Source organism: Macrotis lagotis, chromosome 1, assembly GCF_037893015.1.
Source record: "Macrotis lagotis isolate mMagLag1 chromosome 1, bilby.v1.9.chrom.fasta, whole genome shotgun sequence".
NCBI lineage: Eukaryota > Metazoa > Chordata > Mammalia > Peramelemorphia > Peramelidae > Macrotis > Macrotis lagotis.
This window is the reverse complement of record NC_133658.1, coordinates 240,143,495-240,168,855: the sequence shown is the minus strand read 5'-3', so window position 1 is coordinate 240,168,855 and position 25,361 is coordinate 240,143,495. Positions and strand designations below refer to the sequence as shown.

General features: G+C 37.3%; 1 protein-coding gene and 1 pseudogene across 6 annotated transcripts in view; both read left to right on the top strand.

Moving 5' to 3' along the window:
- Positions 1 to 25,361, top strand: part of MAPRE3 (microtubule associated protein RP/EB family member 3) — a 94,899-nt gene that overhangs the window by 57,780 nt on the left and 11,758 nt on the right. Inside the window, exons 2-3 of one of the 6 annotated variants that reach the window (XM_074209890.1) lie at positions 16,272 to 16,363; positions 19,553 to 19,702. The exons of 3 other annotated variants lie outside the window; for them this stretch is intronic. The gene's annotated coding sequence lies outside the window, so the exon portion shown is untranslated. The remainder of the gene's footprint in view (positions 1 to 16,271; positions 16,364 to 19,552; positions 19,703 to 25,361) is intronic. 2 more of the 6 variants (XM_074209891.1, XM_074209889.1) reach the window with 2 other exon arrangements.
- On the top strand, positions 21,398 to 24,612 carry LOC141515515 (cellular tumor antigen p53-like; annotated as a pseudogene).

Here is a 25,361-nt window from a genome sequence, read left to right as displayed (position 1 = left end):
AATAGAGATTGCGGGTCATTGAAAGTGAATGAATTCACATAAGCCCCGGGATTTTAAACTGCTCAGGATTTATTACAGAAGGCTCACAAAGTCCACAGATTAAAACTCCTAGAAAAACAGTAAGCACTTTGAGGACAGGTAGGTGGAAGTTTGAGTGAGAGTGAATGAGAGGGAGAGGAAGAGGGAAAGGAGAGGGCAGACAGCCATGAGGGCTGTCTTAGCCTGGCCGCATGGCATGGGGGCCCATGGTGTTATTGCAGGGCCTAGATTGGGAGCACATGGTCTAGGAAATGAGAGAAGGCCATCCTTGAAAGGTGGAAGGGTAGAGTCAAGAAGGAATAGAGCCTGAGGAGGGGCAGTGCTGCTTCTTAAATGTACTTCTGAAGTGGGTTGGACAAAAGGTGCCATTTGAGAAGTGAACTAGCACCTTGCTCAGATATTCTCCAATGGGCAAGCTACATTACTGGTCCTTCTCTCCCAAGGTGCATGACCTCTTAAGTTCAACATATCATTTCCTTTCACTTCAGTGTCAGTGGGCAAGGTCAGGTAGCTGGAAAGCTGAAGCTGGGGATTTGGAATGAGGAGATGGTACAAATTTTACATTGAACCATAGGAACAGTATAAAGATTCCAAAACTTATTTGCAATTACAAATCTCCTATATTCATAGTTCCTTGCATTAGTAGGGTTGGGGTAATTAAATACGACTGTGGTAAAAACAGCAACAAAAAAAAAGAGCATTTGAAGTAAGAATAAGAATAGCATTAGCAAGAAATAAAAAGTGACTCCAAGTGTTTTGTGGGAGTCTATCATTTCAATCAGTTTTCCTGTTCCCAGATATGAAGATTGGAATTGTTATGTCTTTCTCATCAAAGTAATCCCTGATATTTTTCCAAGTTAAAGACTTTCCAGCTATCCTACAGAAGTAAATGAAGCAGTTTTCATTTTGACATTGTTGTCCTGCTGTCTTCCTCTTCTCTTCCTCCTCATATTTTCTTACAATTGTAGAATTTTCAGGTTTGCAAAGCACTTCGTACCTCATTAATCCCACTAGCCTGTAAGAAAAGAGCTATTATTATCCCCATTTTATGGATGAGGAGACTGACTGACTTGCCCAGGGTTACATCCAGTAAGTTAAGACAAGAATCCAAGTTCATCAGTCTGCCTACTCTGCAGGGAGGGAGCATTTCAAAATCATTGTTCTAGACTGCAGAAGAGTCTTTCTAAGTTTGATTCCCACCCTCACTCCTCAAAAATAGGAAGAAACATCAAAGAAATATAACCTATGAGATGAAAAGAAACATTTCCGATAAAGGTAATTCCTACAGGGGGGAAAAATATTACCTGACTAACCTCCAGCTCCCAATGCTCTCTACCTGCTTCTTAAAGCAACAGGGTACAGAAATGCCACTATAATATTTCTCCTTGCCAGTGACCCAAGCCAGATACACCAACTTCTTAATTTGGGAAAGTTGTTTAATTTAGCCAGTGCTTATATTAGCAAGGACCAAACCATGTAAGACCTAATCTAACACTGAAATAAAAAAGGAGGGGTCTTGAGACAAGAAGGCAAAACAGTTGGCTGTAAATCCAGTCCCCATTCAGCCAGTCAGCATACTACCATAGCTAAAAAGATGCAAATAAACTAAAGAAAACAAAAGTGTAATGTATGGTAGAATGAATGACAACTACAAGAAAAGAAAGGAAGGGACCAAGCTTAGTCCCCTTCTGAAAAACTCAAAGTAGCAATCAAAGAGAAAGGAAAAGAGAAAGGAAAGAACTCATTATAGGAAAAGCAAACAAAAGAAGCAATAAAACATGATGATAAAAAAAAATGAGGTTCACACTTCCTTTTTTCTACTTGGAATAATCATAAACAGGGGAGAGAAAAAGATGCCATCTATTCCAGAATCCCTTCTGATGTGGTAAAAAGCTTTTGCTAAATTGAAAGAAGCTTGTTCTTTTAAAAAAAAAAACCTCCCTAAACTATGAAAGATATAAAATTTGTCATGAAATATAGTTCAATATACAAAGGTAAAATTGTGCAGGTAAGTATTATGTACCTTTTGAATTCAAATTAGTTTTTGTGAGGAGAATCAAGGATAACAATGGTGTCAGCCCCAAGAATACATGAGATATTTTGAGTCTTTATCATATTTTCAGTGATATTTGTTAAACTCAACAAGGCTTCAGCTAACATTCTTAAGGATTATTGAACCATACACTGAATGGGATTACTTAAACCTGAAATCTGTAAATTACTTGATCTAGTAACATAAGAGAGGATTGTGGTTCACTTGAACCTTGGTTTCCTCAGTCATTTCAATCAGTCCACCCATCGCACATGTTTATGGCAAGATCAAAAAACAGTCAGTTACCATGTTGATAATGCCCTGATTGTAAAATCTCTTGGTACATACATATGGAAGTATTTGCATGAAGGACTCAATCCATAAGATCTGTATTGTTACTAAGATTTCAAAGTTTCCAGCAATTTCCTATGGTCCTTTAAATTACCTTCTCCACATCTGTTGAAAGTTGAGATGCTCTTAAGAAAGGTCAAATCAACAGATTTATTCAAAGAGTTAATAAAGATATGAAGGCCATTATTTGTCTAATAGTTTATTAATAATAATTCCTATAGTTTAGTGGTGGGGAAAATGAAAAAACAATCTGGAAGGGAACACTATACATTGGAAGAGAAAGTATATAGTATAATGGATACTTTCTGGACTTAAGAGATAGAAAGACCTGGTTTTGAATCCTGTTTCATATATTAACTCCTGCCTAACAGAATTGTTTTGAGGATCAAATATAATGTTCATAAAGTACTTTGCAAGCCTTAAAGTGTTAGATAAATGTTAGATCTTAGCTAACTAAATACTATAATGGGAAAAGACTAAAAAAATTCACAATGAAAGAAAAGGCAAGGAAATAAGTTTTAATGGGCACCTAGAAATAATAATGGAACTCTATAGGAAGAAGCTCCAAAATGGTTCAGAAGAGATATAAAATAATTAAAAGAGATAAGAATGGAAGTTAAGGTAGACATTAGTTCTCAGAAAAGATATCAAAAAGACAAATAGGGTTGACAATTTAGATGAGATGTAAACACATCTCACATACACATTATCATTTGATGCTGGAATGTTCCTTTTAAAAAAGAAAGATAGAGTTTAATAGGAAACCCAGGGAAAAAGGAATCTGAAAAGTCAGAGATGTGAACTGACATGTCAGAAAAGGTGGAGGATGGAGAAATATCACAGAAAAGGAAAAAAAATGATTGAACACATGGAAATAAAATTTAAGCTCTTGCCAAATATGTTGGGGGGGGGGGGGATTTGGGAGAGGGTTATTTGAAAAACCTGGCACATAAACCTGACACAGAGGAATGATCCAGTAGTAGTAAGAGACTTCATTTATCCAAACATCAGCTGGAGCATTTACAAAAATAGATTTGCTAATAATTTTTATTTGACTTTAATTAGCAGAGAAATTATATTCTGCATAGGATCCTCACTAACAGGGAGGAATTGGTTGTTAGGATAAAAATGATGAGAACATTTCAAGGAAGTGTGATGATTTTTTTTTCTTAGAATTTGTCATAGAGAAAAAGAAGAGGGGTGGCTAGGTGGGGGAGTAGATAGAGCATTGGCCCTGGAGTCAGGAGGGACCCAAGTTCAAACCCAGCCTCAGACACTTAATAATAACCTAACTGTGTGGCCTTGGGCAAGCCACTTAACCCCGTTTGCCTTGCAAAAACCTTAAAAAAAGAAAAAGAAAAAAAAAACATGCACTTAGATTTTGACAACATTTGCAGAAAAAAATAAGTAGAATTCCATGTAACATTTATAGAAGCAGGTCAGGGGAGGGATGATAAGATCTCAAGAATGAAATTACGAAGATGCAGAGAAATAATTTTTTTTCACTCTTTTTTTTCTCTTTCAAAGATTTTATTTTGAGTTTTACAATTTTTCTTCTAATCTTGCTTCCCTCCCTCCACCTTCCACAGAAAGCAATTTGCCAGTCTATACATTGTTTCCACAGTATATATTGATTCAAATTGAATGTGATGAGAGAGAAATCATATCCTTAAGGAAGAAAAACAGTATAAGAGATAGTAAAATTACATAATAAAATAACAGTTTTTTTTTTTCTAAATTGAAGGTAAAAGTCTTTGGTCTTTGTTTGAACTCCACAATTCTTTCTCTGGATACAGATGGTATTCTCCATTTCAGACAACTCAAAATTGTCCTTGATTGTTGCTCTAATGGAATGAGCAAGTCCATCAAGGTTGATCTTCACCCCATGTTGCTGTTAAGGGTGTACAGTGTTTTTCTGGTTCTGCTCATCTCACTCAGCATCAGTTCATGCAAATCACTCCAGGCTTCCCTGAATTCCCATTCCCTCCTGGTTTCTAATAGAACAGTAGTTTTCCATGACATACATATACCACAATTGGTTAAACCATTCCTCAGTTGATGGAAATTTACTTGATTTCCAATTCTTTGCCACCACAAACAGGGCTGCTATGAATATTGTTGTCCAAGTGATGTTTTTACCTTTTTTCATCACCTCTTCAGGGTATAGACCCAGTAAGGGTATTGCTGGATCAAAGGATATGCACTTTTTTATTGCACTTTGGGAGTAATTCCAAATTGCTCTCCAGAAAGGTTGGATGAGTTCACAGCTCCACTAACAATGTATTAGTGTCCCAGATTTCCCACATTCCTTCCAACATTGGTCATTGTCCTTTCTGATAATGTTGGCCAGTCTGAGATGTGTGAGGTGGTACCTTAGAGATGCTTTAATTTGCATTCTCTAATAAGTAATGATTTAGAGCAATTTTTTCATATGACTATGGATAGCTTTGATTTCCTCATCTGTAAATTGCATTTGCATACTCTTTGACCATTTGTCAATTGGGGAATGACTTGTTTTTTTAAAAATTTGACTCAGTTCTCTGTATATTTTAGAAATGAGTCCTTTGTCAGAAATACAAGTTGTAGGGCGGAGCCAAGATGGCGACAAGAAGGGATCGAGTCTTAGGAGCTCTCTGATAAAACTCGTCAGCTAAGGACTCTAACTAAACTTTCGAGAGACAAAACCCACAAAGGGATCCAGTGAGGCAGTTCTCCTACTCAAGGTAACCTGGAAAAGAGCAGAAAGGCTCTGCTTCCCAGGATCAGAGAGGCAGCCCTCCAGAGGGGTGGCCCACCAGAGGGGTGGCCCGCCAGAGCGAAAGAACTTCAGCCTCCCGGAGGCTGCCCCAGGGCACTGGGAGTCACAGTTCACAGCAGCGGGGGAGTCTCCTGAGCTGCACCCCGAGGAGCACCGGGTACAAAGTGGGGGAACAGCGGGGGACCTCTGCCAGAGCGAGCATGTGGAGCCCAGCCCTCGGGGCACACAGCAAGCAGCTTGGTCTTTCTCCCAGACCTGGAAACAGAAGCAGGAGCCCCCAGGGCATGAGCCCATTGAGCTGAGGGAGGGGAGTGAAGAGAGAGACTGCCCAGCTCTGTCCTCAGCCCCAGGAACAGGACTCTGGGGCTCTGACCACATTCAGATCCTGATCCCAGTCTAGGCCCCCCAATAGAACAGCAGGACCCCCCCTCCACCTCAGCCCCGTGGCAGAGGGAGGTGCTTATGGTCATTCACAGACCAGGAGGGAGGACAGAGCCTCACACACTGAGACCCTTGTGGGCGTTTCCCAAAAGCTCAGGAAGCACCCTTAAACCAGGCCCAGGCTGGGAAAATGAGCAAGCAGAGAAACAAAAGGAAGACTATTGAGAAATATTTTACAAATGAGCCCAAGAAGGATCAAAATACTCAGTCTGAAGATGTGGAAGCACAAGCTCCTGCATCTAAAGACTCCAAGAAAAACAGAAATTGGGCTCAGGCTATGACAGAGCTCAAAAAAAGACTTTGAAAATCAAATGAGGGAGTTGGAAGAAAAACTGGGAAAAGAAAAGAGAGAGATGCAGGAAAAACATGAAAATGAAGTCAGCAGCTTAGTCAAGTAAATCCAAAAAAATGCTGAAGAAAATAGCATGCTAAAAACCAGCTTAGGTCAAATGGATAAAACAGTTCAAAAAGTTATTGAGGAGAAGAATGCTTTAAAAAGCAAAATTGGCCAGATGGAAAAAGAGATAAGAAAACTCTCTGAGGAGAACAAATCCTTCAGACAAAGAATAGAATTCAGGGAGATTGATGAATTTAACAGAAATCAGGAATCAATACTTCAAAACAAAAAAATGAAAAATTAGAAGAAAATGTGAAATAGCTCATTGAAAAAACAACTGATATGGAAAACAGACTTAGGAAAGATAATTTAAAAATTATTGGAATACCTGAAAGTCATGACCAGGAAAAGAGCCTTGACATCATTTTCAAAGAATTACTACAGGAAAATTGCCCTGATATTCTAGAAGCAGAGGGCAAAATAGAAATGGAGAGAATCCACCGATCCCCCCAAGAAAGAGATCCCAAAAAACCAACCCCTAGGAATATTATAGCCAAGTTCCAGAACTCCCAAGTCAAAGAGAAAATAGTACAAGCAGCCAGAAGGACACAGTTCAGATATCGTGGAGCTGCAGTCAGGATCACACAGGACTTAGCAGCAGCTACATTGGAAGCTCGTAGGGCTTGGAATACAATATACCGGAAGGCAAAAGAGCTTAGAATGCAGCCAAGAATGAACTACCCAGTAAGGCTGAATGTCCTCTTCCAGGGAAAAAGATGGACTTTCAATGAACCAGGGGAATTTCAAAGGTTCCTTTTGGAATGGCCAGAGCTGAACAGAAGGTTTGATCTTCAGACACAGGACTCAGGTGAAGCATGGAGATTGGAGGAGAGGGGGGAAATATGAGGGACTTAATGAGGATGAACTGCATGTATTCCTGCATAGAAAAATGACACTGATAATACTCATATGAACCTTCTCGGTTAATAGAGCAGGTAGAGAGAGCTTTTATAGTTGAAGCACAGGAGAAAGCTGAATTCGAAGATAAAATATGGTGTAAAAATGGAGTCAATAGAAAAAAAGGGAAATGGAATGGGAGAAAGAAAAAGGAGAGGGGGAATAGTCCAAGATATTTCACATAAGATTTTTTTTTATTACAATGAGCTATTGCAATAATATGGAAGGGGAGAGGCAAGGGGGAATGAGGGAATCTTTGCTCTCATCAGAGGTGGCTAGGAGAGAAAACAGCATATATACTCAATGGGGTATAGACATCTGGAGTAAGAAGGAGGGGGGAGCAGGGGGAAGGGGTAGGGATGTGAGTGATGGAGGAAAGGATGGACCATGGGGGGAGAGCAGTCAGATATAACACATTTTCTTTTTTACTTCTTGCAAGGGTCTGGGATTGGATGGCCTACCCAGGACCATAGGGCCAGGTGGATTCTGGGCCTAAGGGGTGGTATGGGGGCTCAAGGCTTCTTGGCCCCAGGACCAGGGATCTGTCTGCTGAGCCAGTCAACGACCCTACAGCAGAGTCAAAGTGAAAGGAGAGAGAAAATAGAGTACATGGTAGTGGAGAAATAAGAAAGGAGGGAGTTGCAATCAGCAATGGCAACAGTGGAAAAATATGGAAGTAACTTTTGTGATGGACTTATCATAAAGAATGAGATCCACCCATGACAGAGTTGTTGGTGTTGGAACAAAGACTCAAGCACATTTTTTGTTATTATTATTTGGGGGAGGGTGCAGGGCAAGTGGGGCTGGGTGGCCTGCCTGGGGCCACATAGCTGGGTGATCTTTGAGTGTCTGGGGCCGGATTTGGACCCAGGTGCTCCTGGCTCAAGGGCCAATGCTCTGTCTGCCACCCAACCACCCCTACTATTATTACTATTTTATTTTATTTTGGGTCTTTTTTTTTTCTTTTTGGTTTTTGCAGGGCAGTGGGGATCAGGGAGCTTGCATGTCACACGGCTGGGTGATTGTTGGGCTTACAAGGCTGGATATGGGCTTGGGTGCTCGTGGCTCCAGGGCTAGTGCTTCGTCCATTGTGCCACCTGGCCATACCTACAATTATTACTATTTTTTTAATTTTAATTTTTTTCTCTCCCCTTTACTTTTTTCGCCCAAGCAAGTCTATCTATATTCATGGGGGAAGAGGGGTATTTTGTTTACTTGTAAACAAGAATATTTTATTAATGTAAAAAACATTTGTACAAAATGAGAATAAAAAATAAATAAATAAAAAAGAAATACTAGTTGTAAAGATTGTTTTCCAGTTTACTACATTTCTTTTGATCTTGGCTATAATGGTTTTATATGTGCAAAAGCTTTTTTAATTTAATGTAATCAAAATCATTTAGTTTGTTTTTAGTGATGTTCTCCATTTCTTCCTTGGTCATAAACTGCTTCCCTTTCCATATATCTGATAGGTAAACTACTCCTTGATGTTCTAGTTTTGCTTATAATATTGCTTTATGTCTAAATCCTGTATCCATTTGGATTATGATCCAAATGAGTTTTTATCCTAATAGCTGGATTCTTTGGGTTTATCAAACAGCAAAGATTACTATAATCATTTCCTGCTATTGCACCTAGTCTATTCCACTGATCCACCACTCTATTTCTTAGTCAATACCAGACAGTTTTGATGACTGATGTTTTATAATATAATTTTAAATCTGGTAGAGCTAAGCAGCTTTCTTTTGAGCTTTTTTCATTGAATCACTGGAAATCCTTGACTTTTTTATTTCTCCATATGAATTTACTTACAACTTTTTCTAACCTATTATAGTAATTTTTTGGAATTTTGATTGGCAGGGCACTAAACAAGTAATTTAGTTTTGGTAGAATTGTCATTTTTATTATATTAGCTCGACTTATCCATGAGCAGTTGATGTTTGCCCAGTTATTTAAATCTGATTTTATTTGTGTGAGAAGTGTTTTGTAATTGTTTTCAAAAAGTTTCTGAGTCTGCCTTGGCAGATAGATTCCCAGCTATTTTATATTATCTGCGCAGAGAAATAAAATAATTTCAATGAAAAGAAAATAGGGGAGTGATCTAAGTAAATAGATAGGATACACAGAGAAATCAGTAAACAATTTAGATTTTATAAAGATAAACATAGAAAATGGAAGTAAGGGTTGGTATCAGAGCTACCAAAAAAATTTGCATTTGTGCCATAAAAGCATAATTCTAAATTTAAATTGTAATTTAAATAAAAAGTTGTGGGGCCGCTAGGTGGCGCAGTGGATAAGAGCACCTGCCCTGGAGTCAGGAGTACCTGAGTTCAAATCCGGCCTCAGACACTTAATAATTACCTAGCTGTGTGGCCTTGGGCAAGCCACTTAACCCCATTGCCCTGCAAAAAAAAAGAAAAGAAAAGAAAAAAACGAGTTCTATAGAAGTCAAAATGAATTATTTTGAGAAAAATTCACATATCCTCAAAGGTTCTTCTAGGAAAAGAATGGATGTTTTTTTTTTCAGGTTTTTGCAAGGTAAATGGAGTTAAGTGGCTTGCCTAAGGCCACACAGCTAGGTAATTATCAGGTGTCTGAGATAGGATTTGAACCCAGGTACTCCTGACTCCAGGGCTGGTGCTTTATCCACTGCAGCCATCTAGCTGCCCCTGTTGTTTTTTTCTTTTAAAGACTGTATAATAATATTAAGTAAATCTCTCAGATACTCAAAGGGATCTAAGATCTCATCAATTTAAATGTTCCCTCCAATATACTAAAGGCCTCCCTTACTTTTTCTTGTCATTGCAAGGATATTAGTTTAACATTCTTACTATTCTTCCTGTCATGATACCAGCCCATCTGATTTCTTAGTATACAATTCATTAATAATATATCTTTTATTCCTATTCTTTAGAGTTCCTCATTGGGTATATATTATAGCTTGCTCATGTGACCCTCCATTGTCCTCTTATGTGATATTCATTTTTAATTCTTCATAGAAAGTTAAGTTCTTTATCTCATTGCCATGTAGCAAGTTGTCTAAATATATTGGGAATGAAGAGCAAAAGATTTTGCTAGAATACACATGATATTAACAGAAACACCAAGTTTAATTTACCAAGAAATGTTATAATCATACTTATGAACTTCACTGTCAACAAATATTGCAAGTGTCTAGAAAAACCAAGGGAAAAATAGTCCAAATATTTACTCATTTATCAGAGTCAAGTCACAGCTAGGTAATTATTAAGTTTCTGAGGTCGAATTTGAACTCAGGTCCTCCTGACTCCAGGGCCAGTTCTCTATCCATTGCACCATCTAGCTGCCCCCATTGTTATTTTTTAATTGCTCTACATGGGAAAGAACATTAAGCAATAGAAAGTGGGAATGGGCTCTTAATATGGGAAAGGGATACTTCTTCAAGGGCAGGGCCTTGCAATGGGTTATATTCTGGAAACAGACATTTCTGGAGACCTATTTTCGAGCAAATGTGTTCCCAAGGACTGCTTCCACTAAAAGGGAAATGAGGGTTTCAGCTCCTGACATGGGTCAGGTGGAAGCAGGGACACAGGGTCAATAAGAGATCAGATTGGCAAGTAGTTAATGAAAAGGCATGTTGATGGCAGGATACAAAGTACCCTCTCTCCCACTACACTGTTTCAATTTCATGAGTTAGTTTTTTTCAAAAGAAGGGCCTTCAAAAATAAATAATAAAATAAAATAAATGTTTTAAAAAGGGCCTTTGGGGCAGCTAAGGTGGCACAGTGGATAAAGCACTGGCCCTGAAGTCAGGAGTACCTGGGTTCAAATTTGGTCTCAGACACTTAATAATTACCTAGCTGTGTGGCCTTGGGCAAGCCACTTAACCCCATTTTCCTTACAAAAAAAAAAGGGTCCTCAGAAAACTGAAGAGATGATTACAGGAGGCTACAGTAGAATGCATAATGGAATAGTTGGGTTGGATAGAGGATGGGAGCAAGGCTTTTTGTCTTCCAGAAGCTCAAGCTGTTCAGGAATTTTCAGAGACAACCTTAAAAAAACAAAACTGGTAAGCACAGATCCCATGAAGAGGAAATAAGATTCCAAAACAGCCTTGTAAAGGAGGGAGGATTAATTAGGCCTTCTTTGCCAAGAGTGCCATAAATGACTATCGCTCAGTCTAGGAATGAAAAGAGAATGGTGGTGTTAGGCTGGTAGGATTTTGTACTGATCTTATATAGGCAGAGACAGAAGATGGGGAGAGAAAAGGACAAAAATAATGCAAACTCAAAAAATTTGATGAAGAATGTGATCAAATTAGTAAAAAACAAAACATCAGACATTGGGAAAAAATCAATATAATAGAATTAGCAGAAAATCAAAATTTAACTATATATGATTGTTAAAACCCTAGATATGAGTGGACTAAATTTTCCAATAAAATGGCAAATTAGATATGAAAAGAAAACTAACAATCTGATGCATACAAGAAGCATAAAGACAGTGAAACTGAGAGACATGGACAATATGTTTAAGAGGATTCCGAAAAGCAGAAATTTCAGTCATGATTTCAGATTAGGCAGTTAAAAATTGGCAGTGGCAGAGTTAAACAAGCAAGGTACATTAAAGGCACCAACTATGGTGCAACAACATATATGTGTAAAAAGTTAACTGAATTGCAAAATTATGTGATATTAAACAACTGTAGGAAACTTCAAATGGTTCTTTTTCAGGGGTAGATACTTCTGATAAAAATAAGAAGAAAAGGGGTGGCTAAGTGGTGTAGTGGTGGGGCGGCTAGGTGGTGTAGTGGATAAAGCACTGGCCTTGGAATCAGGAGTACCTGGGTTCAAATCCAGTCTCAGACACTTAATAATGACCTAGCTGTGTGGCCTTGGGTAAGCCACTTAACCCCATTTACCTTGCAAAAACCTAAAAAAAAAAAAAAATAAGAAGAAAAAATGTAGAACTTTAGAAAAATTATATTTAAAGCTTTATAGCAACTTCTGAGTGGAAATACTAAAAAAAAAAATTTCCTAGCATCAAGCAATACCTTTATAAACTTGGATTTGTTCTAAGGCAAAAAGAAATCATTTGCAGAAATAGTAAATTCTTTCATTTTTCCTAATCTCCCACTGTTATTTTTTGTTTCCTTTAACTTTAATTATTTTTTATTTTTTCCAACTTCATATATAGTTTTCAACATTTATTTTTTTGTAAGGTTCTGAGTTCCACATTTTCTCCCTTATTCCCTTTCTTCCTTCCTCCCTCCCCTACAATAATCTGTTATAGGTTATATGAGTACAATTATGTTAAACATATTTCTGTATTAAATACTCTTTGTAGACCATGATAAAATTTTTAAAAATCAACAAAAGATAAAGATTTTAATGGAGACTAAATAACAATTATATCTAGAATGAGTGAGGCAAAACTCATTATTTTTAGGGGAAGCAATAAATTTAATAATAATCTAATTCTGTTTCCAAGGAGTGATTTTAACTGGCAATGTTACCAAGAGTGAGGGAGATTAATGTTGCTTTTTTTTTTTTAAGGTGGAAGTCATGACAATATAAAATCCTTGCAGAATCAAATAAGAAACAAAACAGATTGGAACCTAACTGGTCAGGGTTAGGCTATTCTCTTTTTGGCAGTTCTGTCTATGGTACATTTCTTTCTGTGTTCCTATCTTGAGATACCCCAAATTCTGTTCTTTTACCTCTAATATCTGCTATTTCATTTTGACTGCTATTTCATTTTGACGACTCTTTCTAGGCCACTTTTTTTAACTTCATTTCCCCCCATTCTAAGAACTTTCCCTTGAAAAGATTGTTTCAATCCAATGCTTAGGATTCTCTGTTTTGTATATACCCAATGCACAGGGACTTGGTTAGGTTCCTCTGCCATCCTCTGGGGATGTACATGGGTTTCAAGTAGAAGAGCAGACAAGGTAGAATTTCAGGGCATTGTAAGAACAAACCTGGGAAAGAGCTATTTATCACAGTTCGTCTCCCTTTCTTCCTCAGGGTCAGGTAGAATTTTGCCTATCTATTGTTCACTTCAGTCTATGCTGAACAGTTTCAAGATTACAAAGACTTCCATGTACTCTTTCACTTATTTCACCATTAGAACACAATTACTTCCCTAAGACATAGAACCCTAGAATACCGATATTATCTGTGACCCAGAAAGAGGCAATTTCCTCATTCAATTAACATTCAGCAAATTTTTATTAAATACTTAACTTCGTTCTAAACACTGTCCTGGGTGATGGGGAAGATACAAGGTTTAGGTGAAATATGATCTCTGTCCTCAAAGAACTCAAAAACTAAGTAATAGGATGGAACAAATTGCATTCATGTAAAGCTGTAACACATAAGATGTCCATTAGACTGATATAAAACCAAAGGTATTCAGGAAGAAATGTTGCCAACAGAGGATCCAAAAAAAAATTCATGAAGAAGTTTGTGTTTGATTGTGGTTGGTAGAAATTCAGTAGGCAAAGAGGAAGGGAAAAGACCAGGCACAGAAGTAATACTTTAACAGAAGCAGAAACAGGAAAGCTCAGGAAATATTTGGAAGACCCTCTTGTCCATTTTGACTGGAGCAGAGTAAAAGAGGAGACTAATATAAGATTAGGCTGGTACTTCAAATCCAAGCAAAAACATAAGAATTTTAGTCAGTAGAATCAATAAGGAACTATTGAGTTTTGAGTGGGGTTTCTTTTTGGTTTTTTGATTTTTGTTTTTATTTTGCAAAGGAGTAACATGATCAGAACCCCTGTCTAAACCCAAAGGTTCTTGGACAGTTAGAAAAATTTAAGGTTCCTATTTGATTTTCCTATCCTGCATGGTTAGTAGGCTCCTGAATACTCCTCTAGTCTTGAATAATAAGTTTTAGATTATGATTTTTATTTGTAGCTTGGTGAGATAACCAGGTCCAGAAGCATCATAATACTTAATTCGGGTCTCTTTCCCATCTCTTTGCAGACTTTAATACGTGTAAGTAATTAGGGACACTGTTCAGTACCTAGCCTAGGAGGATAAAAGTTTGGTGAATAAGAAATCTAATTCTAGCTGATTCCCTATCACAAGGACTAGTCACAAAAATTTTCTGTGCTTCATATGAAATCCAGATCTCAACAGGTGGAGTCTCCAGAAAGCAATTTACTCTTGTGAACACAGGGGTTAGATCTACCAAGGGACATAAAATATTACAGTTCATTTTTTCCTCCAACATGCCTCAGTATTTTAGCTTTAGTATTAATCTCAACATAGGAGTTGTCCATTTTTTCAGCTCACTTCTATCTACAGGGGGAGGGGTCAACTTGGTTATTTGGGACTGGATCTGATGAGGATGTTTTACTTTGAATCCTCACAGAAAGAGTCTAATTTCTTATGACTTTAGGTCTGGAACGTTAATGATCAGTTTACTTAGAAAGTGATTTCTTGGCAATTGTCACCTAAAGTTTGAGACGCATTATCTTTTTTTTTTTTAGGTTTTTGCAAGGCAAACGGGGTTAAGTGACTTGCCCAAGGCCACACAGCTAGGTAATTATTAAGTGTCTGAGACTGGATTTGAACCCAGGTACTCCTGACTCCAAGGCCAGTGCTTTATCCACTATGCCACCTAGCCGCCCCTGAGACACATTATCTTAAGAAATTTAAATATTATCTTAATTTTCTTTTATTTCTCAGTTTAAGGCAGGGGTGGAGAACCTTTTTTTCTTCCAAGGTCATTCGCATATTTATAAAATTATTGGAGGACTATATTTAGTCAAAGATTTAATTAATCCATCTCTAAAAAGCTCATAGATATATTGAATTTCAAGTCTCTCCTGCAGTTGTCTTGGTAACGCCACACCAATACAACCGACTGACTAAGATTCCCTCCCCCTGGTTTAAGGCTTCATACATTAATCTATGAACTAATACTAATTTCAGCAAAATTCCCACAAATATTTTAATATCTAAATTCAGCAGGAGTAAGGTTCTTCAACTCTTGTCTTCCTTTATTATCTTTCTAAAGTAAAGTCTGATCAAACAGACTTGACATTTTCTTCTCTTGCCAATATTCCATGTAGAAATCTCTGTCAAGGACTTGTTTAACCAATTAGTACATTTCAGTTCTCTAATGAATTCCACCTATTCTTGGAGTACTTCATTCATTAGGTTTGTTGAGTTTTCTATTTTCAAGCTTCTCAGTTCCCCTTCTTTTGATAGCATCTTAAGAAAATACTCCAAATCCTCCTTTATTTCTTTGGTGCTACTGTTCACTCCTTTCCAATCACGTCCAACTCTTTGTGACCTCATTTGTATTTCTCTTGGTAAAAACACTAGAGTAGTTTAGCAAAGATACTGGAATAATTAGTCATTTCCTTCTCCAACTCATTTTACAGATGAGGAAACTGAGGCAAACAGAGTCTTGCTCAGAGTCACACAGCTAGTAACTGAGGAAAGATTTGAATTCTAGAGTTCCTGACTCCAGATTGGGGACTCTAGCCACTTGTCACCTAATTGGTTTATTTTTTAGCCTTCTGTATTTCTATTTATGATGTGCCTCATTTTGTCCTTCAATACCATGAGTGATACTTTTTATTCCTTTCTATTTCCAAATAACATCTGCAGGTTATATAGTATAACTTTCACTTTTATTTCACAATTATCTCAGTGACCTTTTTATATTTCTCATTTATTCCTTCATCTCAATGTAAAACTTTAATTTGAAAACGACTAACTAAAATTCTCCAATAAACATTAATTTTACTGAACTCCAGGTTTAGAAGAAATTATGGGGCAAATTTTGAAATTTTGGAGGGGTTTTTTAAGAAGCTATATTCAACTCATCTTCTAATGACTTTTTTATCTATAGTAATAGGTAGATGATAAGAATTCATGTAAAGAATTGGTTTTCAGAATTGCTTCAAGAGCCATTATATTTCTGAGGCATAAAAGTAGCTTGTATATTTCAGAGAAATCAGATTTTCAGCAAGAGATTTCTGATTAACCTTCAGTTAACTAGAAAATTCAACTAATATTGCATTTTCTAAACATTCTGTTTAACTAGGATTTTATTTTATTTGCGGAAACTTCTCTGTCATCTTAATTTCTTCTCACTCTGGGCTTGAGTTTTCACTTAGGGCTGGGTATGCACATACATGCATGCATGCCTATGTATATGTGTTTATATATATATAATCTGGGAAAAGTGATTTTTACAGAGGACAGACAGCCATTCTAGCTTATTAGTAAATCAGATGCAGATTTTAGAGGAAGAACATAAGCAGGGATGGAAAGGAGGCTGGGAGGGAGAATGTAACATCTATATTTTATTTCCAGTCTTTACTCAAAGCAGCATGTTGGTCCTTCATACTGCAGGCAGAGACACAAATAGTCAGACAACAAAACTGCAGCAGAGGAAAATGGCCTTCACTGTAAACTCCTGGTCTGGCGTCTCACCATGGTTATGGGCAAGTAGTCTATACTTCCTTTACTCCCTGCAATCTAGTATCCATCTCTACCTTCTACTGAAATGTCTTCCAGTCATCGTGACTTTGACTTTCTCTGTCCTCATTCTTTTTTGTCATATTTGACACTGTTGGTCATTTTGTTCATTCTTAAAATTTTCCCTCACTTTGGGTTTCATGACATTGCAGAATTCTGGTTTCTTATCCTTTTCTCACAGCTTTTCTCTTTTTCTTTCATCTTCAAAATTGTGATCATTTTCCAAGCTTTCATTCTTCCTTTCTCTACACTTCCTCCCTTGTAGAGTGCATCAATCTCATTGTTGGGACTGGCAGCTTTATGTTAATGTCTTCCAAATTTTTATCTTTAATTCTAAATTCTAGTCTTTGTATCCTCAGTTATTTTGTATATATTTATATATGAGTATCTTGCCATCACTTCAAACTCACCATGTCTGACATGAAACTCAACATTTCCTTGCCATACACTTAAGTAGCTCACCTTCCACAATTTTTCTAATACTGTTAACAGTATTAAAATTTAGCTGTTAACCTAGTCTGATAGGCTTGCAATCCCCTTTAGCCTGTCTCCTTCATCTTCTGTATCTATTCCATTACTAAATCATGTTCTTTTTTTAAAACTGAAATTGCTCTAACTTCTGTCCCTTACTTTGCATTTCCTCTGGTACCAGCCAAGACCAAACTCACATCTCCTCACTCCTGTGTCCCAGCAACAGTTGGCTTCTCAGAATCTTTCTTAAATACTACTTTCTTTATTTTGCTCTTCTTTTCAAAAACCTACAGTGGTTTCCTGTTCTTTAATGCATCAAATCTAAATATCTCTGCCTAACTTTCAGGACCTTCCAATATCTGGACCTGTCCTACCTAACATTATTTCTCACTAATCTCCAACATGCCCCTTTACCTCACTGCCCCATAAATATGTTTATTTCTAACTTTTTGTCTTTGTTAAAAATTGTTCCTTTTCCTCCTGTGTATTAAAAGGCATTCCTTCCTTTTAAGGCCACTTTCCAAGTCCTAGTTCTTCTATGAAGCCTTCTCTGACTTTTCTAGTCTTCATCTCTGCCTTTTAAGATGGAGTTACACATAATGTAACTCACTTAAGACAACTCCTGTTGTCTTATATTGTTTCCCTTTGGTATATTTATCTTATTTCCTTCATTTACACAATTATCCCAGGAAAGCAAGGTTTACATTTTATTGCTAAATCCTCCACAAAACAAGAGTTTAGCATATATTTAGGTGCTCAGGACACATTTCATTAATATCAAGGCAACACTGTACTTGCCTGGAAAGATGGAGAGATTCAGTTTCCTTGCCTAAAATTTCCTTTCAGACACTAAACTGAATCCTTGCCTGAAAAATGTCAGAAGAGTAGTCTTTTAAATTAACTTTTCTCCCCTGTCCAAGGAAGGGTTAGACTGTTATTTAAATAGTTTGTCTTAGTGCAGTGCATTGCCTTTTCAGTCATCTCACTAATACCACTCCTCTTCCCCACTCCAAGAATGCTTGGTTGAACTCATGTTCCCTATTAGAGTTACTAATTGAAATTTCAAATACCATGATGGGCCATTGAAGGGGAAGTATTCCTTGAAGCACTCCTCAAGTCACATTATCTATATACATAATCTTCCTTAGATGAAGTTGGGATTCCATTTGTATTTTTATCTTCTTTCCATCAAAGTAAATCGCCAGTCCTCCATGCTTCATCATTTTGTCATATTCTAACTTGTGTTTTCCCACATATATTCCATGAAAGATCTTCCCAATATTCTAAAGGCAGATCTCTTATTCTTAGTATCTTTGCCTGCATTTGCCTATCTTTGTCCCTTATTATCAATATATGCCAGTTACATACACCCTCAATAATATATTTTATACATATGTGCTTATACACAGATAATCATTGGCTTCCCTATACCCGCCATGCATCTTTTTGTTGTCCTTTGGGTTATCTGTGACTTTAATTCTTTTGAAATCCTGATATTTCATGATGGCCAATCATATAGTATCACTGGCGGGGATACTGATGTTAAATATATAGGTTTTTAATAACAGCAGTTTGGAATCATTGAAATCACTGTAAATGTAGTGTGAATCTAATACAGTCTCCTTTGCCTATTCAGCTTTGGTACTAGCTTATTATTCATCCATCATACTTGTTTAAGATTAATTTGATAGACTGCCCATCAAGTGGCATGTCATAATTTGGAAAATATGTAGTTCTTATCCACTTTTTTTGCAGTGGAGATAGCTAATCTACTGTGAATTTCACTGAAGAGGCTTTCTAGCATTTCTGTGCTTATTGCAATTATTATATTATCATTTATAAAATAGGAATATTTGGAAAAAACTGCTATCATATCCCCTGAATGGTTTCACAGGGGAAAAGGCTCTAACAAGTGCCCAAAGCAAGTGAGAAAGGAGACATGGTCAAAAATGGAAGCCAGGTGAGTATGGTAAACCAGTGACTAGGATAAGTGAAGAGTCCTCCAAAAGCCCAGGTTCAGCAAGTTGAGACAGAAACAGGAAACTAAAGACCATAATAGAAATTTCAAGAGAGTAGTCTGCACAAAATCAATAAGAGCGAAGTGAATAAGTCTTCCTGCTCTGTGTCAAATATGCCACCCCCATATGTTGATATGATCATAGGCTATAGACATGGATGTCATTCCTCCTCTTTAAGAAAGTTCCCCAGAGTTTGTATAAGAACTGTGTTCTCAATACTGTCCTGCCCTCAGGCTGACACCTTTCTGCTCTACCAGCACTAATGGCAACCCTGTCTCCTCTCCGAGTCTAGATTATGTTGAATGGCTTAGTTTTGCTGCCTACCTACAGTTAATGATGGTGGGTAAAGGTCAAAAAAGGCCAATGTGTGGTTTTTGTTGTTGTTCAATTGTGTTTATTGATTACAAGAAAGTGGTTTCGTCTTGTTTAGAATTTTCAGGGAAGATGGTAGAGGATGACATTAGATGAGAGAATTTTGGAGTGCTTTTGGGTTCACAGAGCATTTTGCATATGTTAACTTAATTGAGCTTTAAAAAGTGAGGTAAATGCTATTATCTCCATTACAAATGAGGAAACTGAGGCAGAGTGGTTTAATGACTTGCCCAGGATCACACAGTTTGGAAGTATCTGAGGGTAGGATTTGAACTCAATTCTTCTTGATTCCAGGTCCAGCACTTCTTCCACAATAAAACCTAGAAGGATAAGAGCATCAATGAAGCATTTTTAAAAGAGAAAGGAAAAAAACTGAAGGAGGTTCAGAGAGAAACAAGCAAGCACTATCATTTGGAACCAATATTTGGAATCAATGAACTAATGGTATATATATTAAAGAAAAAAGGACCAAACATGAACTGAGTTTTATATACAAAAAAAAATTTTTTTTCTTCTTCATATATAGAAATGCTTGTGTTTGCTAGTGTTCATCAAGCTCAGAAGATACCAAAAATAAAAGGGTGCATTCTGGGTGGATAAATAGTCAAAGTCACTATAAGAAAATTTCACAGTAGAAAGTAGAATAGTTCATTCACTCCTCCTGATGGCAAGGCATGTAGCAGGCAAGATAATTTTTCAAAGTTCAGTTTATGTATTTTCCATGCCACTGGAATGGCAATGATTATACTGCCAGCAAAATGACAGCTACTCTGGGAGATTCTTAGTCAGTTTAGATAAACTCCCTCCAGATGCTGATTCTATACCTAAAAGCAGAAATATGGTCCTGAGTGCTTTTATTAACAGAAAAAAAAAGAGAATCTCAGGTTTTATATTGACATTTAAAATAGAAAAGAAAATCACATATCAAAATCAAAGGAAAAAGATCATTGAGCTTAAAGTGGAAACTAATAAAATATGAAATAAAAGAACACTTTGAAATGCTAAATAAATCAAGAATTGTTTTTTAAAGACTATAAAAATTGTCACAAGTAATTTACATTTTTTTGGTGTCCACAAAAGTCCTACTTGAATGCCTCAATATGACATAAGGGCGACTCTAGCATGGTGTGGATTTATTACTACTGCCACTCCATATATTTTGTTAACATTGTCTTTGTGTTCATCTATTATCTCTATAATTTTTTTAACCCAGGCATTTCATTTAGTAAATAATTTTTACTATTGATGTTTACTTTTTTGATTACATATGTCAATTTTTTAGTTTATTCTTATGATCTATAAATTTTTCTGTTTCAAAGGGATTCCATTGTGATCTGAAACACTGATTTTTGTGAATATCCAATATACATTTGTTCCTTGGTTGTTGTTTTTTTGGGGGGAGGCGGGCTTTTTGTAAGGCAATGAGGATAAGTGACTTGCCCAAGATCACGTAGATGGATAATTATTATATGTCTGAGGTCATATTTAAACTCAAGTCCTCCTGATTCCAGTACTCTTATCCACTGTGACACCTAGCTGCCCCTTAATAAACATTTGAAAAAAATAGTATGCTAAAGATGAAACAAACCACTCATCTCTTTTCAGAATCTAGGTGATGATGAACTTAAAATACAAAAAAGAGACATATTTTTGGCCATGGTCAAAATGGAAATTTGTTTTGTTGAACTATGCATTCTTATGATGGTTTTATTTTTCAATTTTGTTCTTCATTTGAGGAAAGGGAAATTATAGGAGGAATAAATTATCAATGCTTGTGTAAATAAATTTATTTTTTAGAAAGAGAAACCATAGTTTTCCTAAAGGAATACATATTTACTATAAAAAAAAGTCTTTATACAAAGTAAGAGTTCACTAGTAAGGCAAAAATTTTAATTATTTTACAAAATTAACTTAGTAATTTATGAAAATAAATATTTCCTAAATTCAAAAAATGCATATTCCATATTTTGTCATTGTTATTCATACAATGTCATGTTATTCATATAATGACAAAATATGGAATATGCATTTTTGGAATTTAGGAGCTATTTAGGAACATATATACGTGTTTTACATATATATATTATATATATATATATATAATATATATAAAATCCTAGTTCTTACAACATTGCTTGTTTGTAACTTTTTTCTTATTTAATTTTTTTATTTGTATCCTATTCTAACATACTTAATTTTCTATTGCTTCTTAAAAGACTGTGGACTTAAATTTAAGGTATGGATAGGGATTTATCTAGAAAAGGAAGCCATGATTACAAATAGCTACATGACTTAATTAAGAACAGATCATGCCAGACTAAATTTATTTCCTTTTTTAACAGGGTTACTAAACTAATATCATGAGGCCTAGAGAAGTTAAATGACTTGCTCAGGGTTATACAACTAGTAATTATCTGAGGCAGGATTAGAACCCAGGTCTTCCTAAATCCAAGTCCAACTATCCACTGCACCATGTGTTCTTCTAAATTTTCAATAGGTATAGTTTTACTCTTATGTTCAAAAAATTAATTTCATAACTGCAGGATGAGGAATATAGCAATCCAACTGAAAAAGATCCAGGGCTTTTAGATTGTTGTGATGGCAAACTCAGTCTGAGTCAGTAGTGTAAATATGGAAATCAGAAGAGTTCAAGCAGTCTTAAGAGGCTACATTAAGAAATTCACTCCTGAAAGCTGGAAGCGAGCAGTCCCGGCGGCAGATGAGTTAGGCCAATTCATAGCTTCCTCAACAGTGTACTAGGGCCTCATCATCTTCTGGTGACTTTTTGACCAGCAATTCAAGCATTTCCCCTTGCTCCTTCCATGCCACAAAACTGTCTTCCTGAAGCCTATCATGGAGGAATCATTGTCAGATCTGGAGCCCCCACCGAGCCAGGAAACCTTCTCAGACCTATGGAAATTACAATGGAACAATTTGCCAGATGATTTATCAAACATAGATGATATACAGTTTGCCTCACCAGACGATATGAGCTGGCTGAGAAATGAGAAAGAAAGCCCTGGATTTCAGGTGTCTGCACCACAAGTTAACTTGCCTACATCATCTACCATTCCATCCAGAAAGGATTAGCCTGGGGAGTATGGTTTCAGACTTGGTTTTCTACAATCTGGAACAGCCAAATCTGTCACCTGCACGTACTCCCCTGAACTGAACAAGTTATTTTGCCAGCTGGCCAAGACCTGCCCTGTCCAGCTCTGGGTTACCTCACCACCACCTGCTGGTTCTCGAGTCTGTGCCATGGCTATTTATAAGAAGTCAGAACATATGACTGAGGTGGTTAAGCATTGTCCCCACCATGAATGATGCATTGAGCACATAGATGTCCTGGCACCCCCACAGCACCTGATCCGGGTGGAAGGAAACCTACAGGCTGAATATCTCAGTGATGCCACCACCATGCGACAGAGTGTGTCCATTCCTTATGAGTCCCCAGAAGTTGGCTGTGATTGTACTACAATTCATTACAACTATATGTGCAACAGTTCCTGCATGGGGGGTATGAACCGGCGCCTGATCCTCACCATCATAACCCTGGAAGACTCCAGTGGTCAACCTCTTGGACGTCGAAGCTTTGAAGTACATGTATGTGCCTGCCCTGGAAGAGATTGGCGGACTGAGGAGGAAAATTTTCACAAGAAGGGAGGTCACAACCCACAACCATCTTCTGAGAGCAATAAACGTGCATTGCCCCACAACTCCTGGAAGCACTCCCAAGGCTAAAAAGAAGCTATTGGACGGGGAATATTTTACTCTCCAGATCCGAGGTCACCACTGCTATGAGCTGCTCCGAGAGCTAAACGAAGCCTTGGAACTGAAAGAAGCTCACAGTGGGAAAGAACCTGAGGGGAACTGTCCACACCGAAGCCAATTGAAGTCCAAGAGAGGAGATTCTACTCCCTGTCAAGGCAAGAGACTTTTGGTAAAAAGTGAAGTTCCTGATTCTGACTGACAAAACTACTCCTACCCCAGGGACCCCTCTATTTCTTATTTCTCACATGAAATCTTTCCTCTGAAGTCTCACCTTTGGAAATTTCCAATCTTTAGCCTTCCCCCTTCTTGAAGTGTTCCTCCTTAAAGGAGTGCAGAGCCTTTCTCAAGTCCTCTCTCTCTGCTAGTCCATGTTCCCTCATTTTGTTGTTCAGTCATCCAGCTCTTCATTCCTCATGGACCACAGCACTCCAATCCTGCCTACGGGGTTTTATTGGCAAAGTGGTTTGCTGTGTCCTACTCCAGTGGATTAGAGCAAACAGAAGTTAAGTGATTTGCCCAAGCTAACATAATTAGGAAGTGCAAATTTTAACCCAGGTCTTCTGATTTGAGGCTCAGTTCTCTTATCCATTGAACCACCTTGCTGCCTTCCTTCACTTTGTCACCCCTTTAAAAGAGGAAAAAGAAAAGTGTTCTGAATACAAATGGTAGGAACATTGGAATCATAGACTAAGGAAAGAGAACTCAAGATTACAGTTAATAAGCAAGATATAGGATTTAAACCCAGCACACCCAAGTGATGGGTACTGGCTTTCTAGACAAGAGCCATGATGGTTTCTTGAAACTATTACTTTGGAAAGTGTTTCATTCAGAAATATGTGCCTGGTAAGGTGAGGGATGGTAGTCACAAATAATTGTTGCTGGGTTGACATCTATGACAAAATGAGATGTCGTCTCCCCATCTTATCCCCAGGATTTAGATTCTGAAATATCTGTTGGAATGTGTTTCTCCAAAATATTTTGTACCCTCTAGCATTAAGCTAGAATCCATAGACAACAGGGTCAGTAAAGTTTTCTTTCCACTCATCTCTAACTGAAATTCAGCATTTCCTTTCATGATGAATGTAAGTAACAAACATTTTGAGAAGGGAGCTGTAAATTTCACCAAGACTGCCAAAGGGGGTTGATATAAGAACCCTAGCTCCAGCCCCAGATTCTCAGGAACACTCTAAAGAAAGGAGAACTATTCCTTTTCCCCACTCCCACAGATGCATCCTCATTTTCTTCCACAAACTATCATCCCTTTTTTTGTATCTTTTTTTTTTTTGCTATTTTTATAGAAGGTCTTATTTTCGAATAAAGAGTTAATACTTGTCAAAAAAAAAGAAATTCACTCCTTTACAGGCAGCTAGGGTGCAATGGATAGACCACCAGCCTAGGGTCAGGAGGACCTGAGTTCAAATCCAACCTGACACCTAATGCTTATTTAGCTATGTGACTTTGGGCAAGTCACTTAACCCCACTGCCTTGCAAAAAACAAACAAAAAAATGTGCAGCTTTCAAGAATAAGAAGGCAGTCAGGTCCCTTAAATATTCTGTTGTAGTCAGATCACATCTTGAGTCAGTTCGGGGGGGGGGGGGGCTCATGTGAGAGAGAGAGAGAGAGAGAGAGAGAGAGAGAGAGAGAGAGAGAGCGAGCATCCAGAGGCGGGCAGCTAGCTACACATAGCCCCTGGTCAAGGGGCCTGAATCCATGTTATCAGGGGATCATTTGAATGAATTGGTGATATTTAGCTAAGAAAACAAAAAAATTGAATGGGGGGAGGGGAGATGGGGGAAACAAATATAATAGTTGTTTTTAAGTATGTGAAGGGATGTCGGGTGGACAGAAGTCATTATATTTGTTCTATTTGTCCCCAGAGGGCAGAACTCAGAGCAAGGGATGCATATTGCAAAGAGGCAAATTTAAACTTAGGAAAAATCTAACAAATAGAAGCACCTAAAAGTGGAATGGGTTGCCACAGGAGAAAATAGTTATCCCATCTTTGGAGGAGAAACTGAATGTTTACTTGTCAGATACTTTAATGTGGGGATTCCTCTTGGTTATGGGCTACTTGATGGCCACTGAAGTCCTTTAAAATTCTAAAATTCTGTAATTTTGTTAAATCTAACTCAAAATATATGTAAAATATTTTATGCTCATTATTGATGATGCTGTTATTTGCAATTTATTATGCATTTTCCTGTATCATTAATCTCTAGCAAACCACTACATACCTTTTCAGACTTAATTTCATGGTCCTCCACAGCTAATGTGAATTATTTGTTCTCTGTCATCCTAGTCTCATTTCTGGCCATTATATATGCTATTCTC